Source organism: Tupaia chinensis, unplaced genomic scaffold, assembly GCF_000334495.1.
Source record: "Tupaia chinensis unplaced genomic scaffold, TupChi_1.0 Scaffold000638_1, whole genome shotgun sequence".
Taxonomy (NCBI): Eukaryota; Metazoa; Chordata; class Mammalia; order Scandentia; family Tupaiidae; genus Tupaia; species Tupaia belangeri.
Genome location: NW_006160159.1, coordinates 2,268,841 through 2,278,361, shown reverse-complemented (window position 1 = coordinate 2,278,361; position 9,521 = coordinate 2,268,841).

Below are 9,521 nucleotides of genomic sequence, written 5' to 3'. Positions count from 1 at the left end.
CCCTACACCTCATTCCTCCCTCTAGCCTACCAGTCAGCCAGGATCATAGACACATGTGGTACACCCAGCATGCTCATGTTGACTTGGCATCCAAACTCTACCTCCCCAGTATTGCACAGCGGTACCCCACCACTTGTATAACCATAGCTGGGCCCCAATATCTTTCTGAGCTGCTGAGGACAGGTTTTGGAAAAATCCACTCTAATTTACAACTTGCTATTTCCTGTTTGGATCTCACTTTTGCTCATTTATCAACTTTCTTTCCAGCTCACTCTTATAATAAATAAAATTAACTTCAAAACCTTTCTTTCAGCCTTTCTGCCAAAATGACGTCCTTCCATACACACACATCACACTCACACATATTTTTAAGAATTATTTATTTAATTTTATTTTTTCATTCATCTATTCTAATTTGACTAGAGAGAGACACAGAGACAGAGAGAGAGGGAAAGGGAGAAAGCAAGCCACCAGATCCAGGACTGGAACCATGGTTGGTCACGTGGGAATGTCCACACCTTAACCACCATGCCACCTGCTGTCCCCTCACAAACATTTTGATACTGTGGCAGGAAGCAGGCATATGATAAATATTGTAATTTAATTGTGCTTAAAGAAATGTAGTACTGCATGAAGTTGCTGTGTAATGAAAAAGCTTGAAGTGGTCTAAAGAATATGACTTTTTTTCCCCTTTAGGGCCAAATGTTTTAATCAGTGTTTAAGAGGATAAAAGAAGTGAAGTTGTTTAGGTACTACCTTGATTTCTAAGTGAGTTTCTCCTATCTGATTAGCCCACAAAAAAAAGTAGTTTCAAGCTGTCTCCAAGAAATTTTAGAGTCTGTAAAAGAGTTGTTCATTAGAAAAGCTTATGGTACTTCTTTGAATGTTCTCAACTCTTCTCTTCGCCTCTATTCCCCATGTCCCAGGGAGGACGTTTTGAGAGCCCACTGGAAGCTGGAAGCATATTCTGGGAAATTGCCAAGGACAGAGAAGGTCATCTAGTAACCGCAGCTTCTTCTAGTCTCTGCTCAGGGACCTGGAGATTACTAGCCAATCCATTCCTTCCAACTTCTCGCTCTCTTTTAAGAAAGGACTTGCCATCTTCTCTCATATTTCTAGCCCTAAATTAAATCTAGTATATAATTACATATATAATAATGTATGGACTTCATGACTTCATTTGCCCAACATTTGCCCAACGAGAAAGAACCCCAAGTTCAGAGTGACTGGCACCTTGTCAAGGGGTGTAAAGGCCTAGAGATGAGGTAGGGGCAGCTCGTGTATAGCCTTATCAACTGGGTTAAGATTGTTTTCTTTCTTCCTTTTTATGATAGAAAGTACATGTGCACAACACAGACAAGAGAGAAAGAGAGTGCATGAGAGAAAGAGAAAGCACACCCGACAAAGTTTTGTCATGCTGTGGTCCTCTTCCCCCATCTCTCCAATTCCTCAGGATCCTGGGAGCCCACATGCATCTGGCATGTTTCTGAGGCCAACCCGATATCTAAACTGCGGTTGCCATATAAGTTCCAGCACTGCAGGGAGCTAGCATTACTGCTGTGCCACAACTGCTAGACCTGTGTTAAGGCTTTGGAAGTTTATACTAAATATATCAAAAAGTTGAATTAGAAATCTCTAAGGAGAGAAAAAAAAGTACATCAGACTGCCCCTCACCATCTCTTCCTCCTCATACACATACCTGTGACACTTTATAGTGACCCTCACCTCTATTCATGAGAGCCATGGTAATATTTTACATGTAATATTTTACATGTATATGGGATATTATGTAGCAGACTATTTAGTCGGTGGAGGTATCAGTAGTCAGAATACGCCTACTCAGGGGACTACCAGATCGCGTAATGGTTATGTTGCTGGACAATCATGTAGTTAACAGTGGTTCAAGTAGCAGATCTGGAAGCTTAAAACTCATGCCAGGCACCTGTACATGCATGTCCAAGATCCCAAGAGGAGAATGGAGGAGAAGGGTGTTGCTATTCCCCCATATATATATATATATACCTACTCAAAAGTTAAAAGCTAACTAAAAATTATTTGCTAAGATAGAGAACCTAGAGAGATCCAAGGAATTATTACATGTCAAATTCCACATTAAGTCTTAGAACATGGACCAGTACTCTCACCCTGTGGCTATCACAGTCTACATCTTAACTATTGGGTTATTGGGTTTTCGGCAGAGTCATGACACATGACTCTTAATGACTTCGATGACTTAATACATGCAAAAACTTCAAGCAAGCATAGCTCCACTTCTTCTGCTTGTTCTCTGCCAGAGTTCCCAGTCCTCTGAGAGAGGCTTTACTGCAAATTTGCTCACATGCCAGTAAGTCCAGAGCTGGCCTAGATTTTTGTCCCACCTTCATCACTGCTAAGTGGACCAACAGCAAATATCTTGTTGCATACTTTGCCTACTCATTGTGCCTACTCTTGTCTTCCTCTCCGTGTCTCTCTGGTTTGTTTGGTCTACCAGACTACCAGAGCAAAGGTCAAATTGGACTTGGGAGTCAAGATCACAGGAAGAGGCTCAGCGAAAAATTGCAGCCCTTGGTATAGTTTACTTCTATCCCTTGTCTAGTCTCCAAGTGAAAGCAAGATATATCTAAAGAAACAGAAATGAACCTTAAGTGGTGGAATATTGTAATACTCTCTTTAAACTCAGTACAGCCGTCTCTAGCAATGTTAATTTCCACAATACGATGCTTGCCTACTTCTCTGGCTGCTTCTTTTCCTTTGGAAGCACTCTTTCTTCTACCAATATATTCTCATGTTTCTGATATGTAAGCCTTCTTCAGGGTTTAGTCCTTATCCTCTTTTATCACTATTTCCCACAAATATATACTCTTTTCAATTAACCTCAATTGGTTGTCTTATCCAGGGGAATCACATCCCTATTTATTTATGTATTTGTTTGTTTGTTTATTTTTTACTAGGTTCTCATTATCAGAGTCTTAGGAGCTCATTTGTCTCCTGGACAATTGCAATGTCCTCATTTGTTTCCTTCCTGATGATTGAAATTCTAGTCTAGCACTTTTCCAAAAAAATTGTCCCAGCATACAAGTCACTTCATATTGTTGTGCTGCTAAGACATTCCAAAGTCTCTGCAGTACCACAGGACAAAATCTCACACAGTTAACATGGCAAACGCTGATGCCCATGGCTAACTTCTGTTTCTACCACCCAGCATGTACTTTCTACCCCAGTCACAGGAAAATTACTTTAATTCCCTTAATATTTCTTCTTATAATTTCAAGTCCTTGGCTATGCCACTTCTTATGTTAATCCTCTCTTACTTACCAGGTGACGCCTGATTCACTCCATCAGCAACTCCAGGACTGCCTTCTCTGTGAAGGCTTCCATGATTTCACTGGACTACACATTTCCTTAGTTCTCTCATGGTAACCAGTCAATACTTCTCTGTAACACTTCTTACATTGCTATTTCTCTCTGCCGACATGTCTATTTTTCTCACTGAAGTGGAAGCTGCTCAACTAAAGGAACTATATGGACTGTTTGTTTTCATATTCTTGGTAAATAGTGCAGAACTGAGGTATTATGGACATTCTTGCTTTAATTTGTGAATGAGGATATGAACGGAGAGAAACTATTCTACAAGTGTAAAAATCTATTAAGCCTAAACACACAAAAACAGAGATCTAGTGTGGAGTTCTTTTTTGCAAATCACATAAATGTAACTTAAATTAGTTTAGGCTAAAGGAGGATTTATTGGAAAGACACTGGAATATCTCAGGTAATTGAAAAAAGAATTCATCAACAGAATGGTAGAACGGTATTAAAAAAAAAAAGTCTGAGAAGTAGTTCAGCCTGCAGAATACCTACTAACCAGTCAATACTTCTCTGTAACACTTCTTACATTGCTATTTCTCTCTGCCGACATGTCTATTTTTCTCACTGAAGTGGAAGCTGCTCAACTAAAGGAACTATATGGACTGTTTGTTTTCATATTCTTGGTAAATAGTGCAGAACTGAGGTATTATGGACATTCTTGCTTTAATTTGTGAATGAGGATATGAACGGAGAGAAACTATTCTACAAGTGTAAAAATCTATTAAGCCTAAACACACAAAAACAGAGATCTAGTGTGGAGTTCTTTTTTGCAAATCACATAAATGTAACTTAAATTAGTTTAGGCTAAAGGAGGATTTATTGGAAAGACACTGGAATATCTCAGGTAATTGAAAAAAGAATTCATCAACAGAATGGTAGAACGGTATTAAAAAAAAAGTCTGAGAAGTAGTTCAGCCTGCAGAATACCTACCACATATCGGTTTGCCACCAGTGTGTGTTTCTCTGTATCTCATCTGGCCATCTCTGCTGGGTGACTGTTTTTCCTCACTGTAAACTTTTTCCAGTTCAATAGCTAGCATCACTAGTTGCACATTAGAATCACCTGGGGGAGTTTTAAAGAACTATTGACACCTGGGTTCTGTCCCAGACCATGTCGATTAGAATTTCTGGAGGTTACTGCCAGGCCATTTTTTTAAAGGTTCCCAAGGTGATACTAATGTGAAGCTGGGGTTATGATCTACTGTTCCATGTGGTGGGAAACACAGTAGCCACTAGCTCCTGGGTTTCAGATTTCATTTCCACAGCCCTCCATCAGAACAAAAGCTACTCCATGTCTGTTCTCACTCATAAAATACTCAAGAGGACAAGCCAGGACTGTGGTGGTTAAAGTGGCTGGATTCTACATGGCCAACTGCACAGTTCAATTCCTGGAACCAGTAGCTTGGAAAATGCAAGATACACGTGCAAGTGTGCCCAAAATCTTGAAAGGAGGGAAAAATGAGGATGAGATTATAGTGTGGCCATGCCCACGGGAGTGCTTTCTCACTTCCCCTCTTTTCTGTGTGTCTCTCTCTAGAGAGTACATGTACCCTCTGGCAAAATAATAAAAACAATAATTTCCAGGAAATAAAAAATAATGTTTAACTTAGATTGGGTCCAATGTCTGTCACTGGATCCATCAATGATGGTAAACTTTGTTGATCATGTTAAATCTGACAGTTCCTATTGACTGGGCAGTTAGAGGATCTGTGTTTGAAGCGGCAATCATTCCAAAGAATAGAGATTATGTTTCTAGAAGGAAACTATTAAACCTATGAAACATATCTAACAATGTGTGATAAAATCATAGATACTACAAAATGTGAAGTTCATAAGTCAATGAACTTTGCTTGTCAAAAGAATGAATGAATGATAATATAATGAATGGTATAATTGGTTAATATTTTGTACCTTAAGACTTGGATATAAATAATAATCATTTCATGTGAATGATATAGTCAGTATTACTGTTACGTAATCCTACTAAGTTTTGTTTTGTTTTCTCTATTGTCTATAAGAAGGATCAATGCTGTAAAGTTTTGTTTACTTGTTTGTTTAATCGTGGTTCAGTTTAATCCTCTATATACACAGAAACAAACATTGGCCCAATTTTGCTATATGAGCCAAAGTGTCAAGTCCAAGGCCAAGAGACAAAGGATGGAAAACAAGAATGAACTCTGAACTCCAGGATTTGGGCATCTTGGGAGTAGCTGGAGTTGAAGAGGGAGAAAGCATTTCCATTTGTGTTCAGGCCGTGAAATAAAAAATAAAGACAAGCTAGAAGGAAGGAATTTGCCAGCAGGCAGATCTATACTTGGGTAGAGAAGGTGCCACATTCCAGGGATGATATTAGAAAAAGCCAGAGGTGTCTAGACACTCCTGTCTGCCCCTAAATACTCCCTGGGGAGTGGGGAACTGAAGAAATGTCTGGAAGAAAGACATTAGTACATACTATCTGGTCAACCTCTTCAATATTTCATTTTACATTTTAAAATTTAAATATAAATACTGTGGAAATTGTTCATGGAGATTGCCTATAGGAAAAAGAATTAAAGGAAACTCATTTTTGCTTTATGTGTGTCTGTATTTTTATTGTTTTATAATGGTTAGTGTATTATATCTTTTAAACTAATAAAAATGTAAGTAAAAGTTTTTTTAAATAAAAAAAATATGGTGGGGATGGCAGAGTATGGAGTTTTTTACACATATTGAAAGTTCGAAAAGTTAGCCTCTTTTAAAAAAATATCTGATATATTTGTGATCTTGACGAAAAAAAATATATTGATTCTGTACTACTAGGAAGAAAAGAACCCTCTGGGAGATAGGTAGCAAAGAGAACTGACACGATACAGTTTAGATTTTTTTGTAGGAGGACAAGCTAACTGACTAGGAGGAAATGGCAAGTGAATTAGGAGAGGAGGGCAATAGAAGGGGATGTCTAGGGCTGGAATTTCAGCTTGTACATCTCGGTTTTTCCTAAAGCCAGTGCAGTGGCCCTTGTTACCTTTCACCTAGCTCTGAAAAATAGAAACTGTTTAGGTATTTCATGCAGTTTACAGGGAACACTGAATTTCAGTCCCTTGGGTTGAGTTCCTTGGGGATAGAAACAGAACTTTCTCAGTGAAATGCTGGCAGGTTAGAAATTCATTCCTGCCTCTTTTGCTATGGCTCTCTCCTGCACCCAGGGCACAGGATAAGATAGACTGTTATTATTTGAGCTGTAATGTAGGAGATCTACTGTGGGAATTCAAATCTACTGTGTATTTTAAAAATAATTATAAAAAGGCATTCAGGTAGAGCAGGCCTTGTGCTTCTTTTATAAAGGTTTAAGTAAATAAGCAAACAAACGACTGGGCCGTTGTTATTTAACCTGAGTCCCTAAGGCCCAATACTTCCTTTGAATACGTACATATGAGCTCTTTGGCTTCAAGGGAGTTATGACTCACAGCTGAGGGCAGAATTTGGCCCTTTGAATTCCTGCAACAGGCTTTCAAAAAATTATTATTATTAAAAAAAAAGTGCACAAATAATTGGGGGGGGATATCTTGAATTTGATTCAAGGCTCAGTTTACTGATGTCTGTAATTCTTTGTATCTGCTCAGTCATCCAGCCCCAGAAGGTGCTTCATGCCCATCTCCACCAAAGTGGAAACCATATTACTGAAAGTTTCTTGCCTAAAGAAATAAATGATTTAACAAACGCCTTCCCACAAATATTTTTAAGATACTTGTCTCCTTTATTATGAGTAAAGTTTTCTTTCCAACTGCCCTCCTTTTTGTCAGAGTGCCAGTTTCACTTCCAGTATTGTTCTGCTTAGGTTACTGAGAGGCAGATGAGAGGCAGAGGAAGTACAGTCCTGGAGAGGAAGGACAGGTCATGGGGCAAGCAGAGCCTGGAGATCCTGGCCTGGGGAGGAGATGGACCTAGAAACCTGGAGGAAAACTGTGGCGTGAGAGATAAAACAAGAGCACTCAGGAGAAAGGATTAAGGAGAAACATGAACACAGAAAAACACGAATGAAAGAATATATATCATAGATGATCAGGGTAAAAAGTAAAAAGGAAAACACTCTCATTTTATTTTAGAAAAAAGTATTATGAGATCTGATTTTTCCCCTACTTTCTCTTGAGCAATTTTTATTTACTCTTATTTTGGCAATGTTACAAAATGTCAACAAATATAGACATAAGCTTCATTTGCTTTTCTGTATTAAAATATTTTATTCATCATGTTTATTTTAACACTATAATGGGGAGGGTTAAGTAGAAGGAGCAATGTTTTCAGATTAATTTTTATTTGTTTTAAAGTACTTTCTAGCAGGCCAGCAGATAGTGTAGTGGTTAAGGCACTGGACTCACATGTGGTCGACCGCAGTTTAAGTCCTGGACCCAGTGACCTGAAACACACTGGGACCAGCAGTTGGCGTAATGGCTGTGTCACTAACTCCCATGTAGTTAACTGTAGTTCAAGTCCCGGATCCAGTGACTTAAACTCACACCAGGTGCGTGTGCCCAACATCCCGAGAGGAGAATAGAGGAGAAGGGATTGCAGCGTGGCCATCCCCCCTGGGGGGGTGATTTCTTACTCTCCATCTCTCTGTCTCTCTCTGTCTTTCTGGTGAGCATATGCACCCTATAGCAAAAAAAAAAAAAAAAACTCTCCCCCCCCAAAAAAAAGAAAGAAAGAAACACACTGGGCGGGTGTGCATGTGTGCCCTCAATTTCAAAGGAGAATGGAGAAGAGATTGTGGCATGGCCATCCCCACTGATGGGTGGTTTATCACTTTCTGTCTCTCTCTGTCTCTCTGGTGAGTGCATGTACCCTATAGCAAAAAATCTCTCTCAAAGAAAGTACTTTTTAGAAATTTTAAATAGGCTAGAGACAAGGAGTTGAGTTAGGAAGCTGCTGCGATAATCCAGGAAGATAGTGGTTTGCCTGTCTCATGGAGAGTGAGCGTGAGGATAAGATGTGAATATATTTAGAAGAACCAACTAGACCTAGTGACTGAATATTAGGAGTGAGAAAGAATGGAAAGTCAAGGATGACTCTAAGTTTTCAGGATTGGGCATCTGGGGTGGGGGGCAGGGGGAAGGTATATTCAGCAAAATATTGAAGTCAGTAGGAGGAACAGGTTATAGAAGAAGCTGTTTGCCCTAAGTTAAGTTATGAGAAAGAGACTTGACTAAGGATAACTGAGCCCAAAAATGGAGCCCTGAGAGAAAAGGTGTAAGAACTGAGTAGACAGAGAAGAGTTCCCAAAGGAGCCTTAGAGGCAAATGGAGAGCTGGTAGAAAACCCACTGAGAAGCAGCACCACAAAAGGTGAGAAAGAGGATGTGGTAAATAGTGGCTCCTACCACAGTGAGGACTAAAACCTATCCAGTAGAGTGGTTGTGAAGTTGAGGATAGGCATGTAGATTAGTCTTTCAAGAAACTTTGTGTGCGGGGACCAGCAGTTGGTGTAATGGCTATGTTGCTGGACTTACCAATAGGCAACCATGGTTCGAGTTCCAAACACGGTAGTTTAAAACTCATGCCAGGTGCATGTGCGTGCATTTCCAAAATCCCAAGGAGAGAATGAAGAGAAGGGATTGTGGGATGACCATTACCCCTGGGGGGTGATCTCTTGCTTTCTGTCTGTCTGTTTCCTCTGTCTCCCCTGCAAGCAGAAATAAAAAAAAAAAAGAAAAGAAAAAGAGAAATGTGATCAAGGCAACGGATTTATCATTATCATCATCATCATCATCATCACTACTGCTGTGATGATGAAAGAGATGTAACCTTGTTTATATGGAAAATGTAAGTATAGTGGGAGGATTAGAGATTCAAGAGATGGAGAGAATGATGACTGAAACAAAGTTCCTGAGAATAAAAGAGAGAGCAACATGTATTTTATCAATATTCTATACAACTCCTGTGAATTTCCCAAGTAGAGTCCAACTCTGGGAAGCACCATATACATGGACTACAGAATGAACGATTCCTCCAGAGACGTGTACAGCTAGCAACATGGGAAATGCAAACTTTGCATGGAAGATTTCCCATTTCACCTTAATGCCCCTCTATGAATGACACTGGAGTTAAACTGCTTCTAGCCCACTGATGCTCTCTATACTGAGATTGAGGTTAATTAACTAGAGGTATTCATGCTCCTCA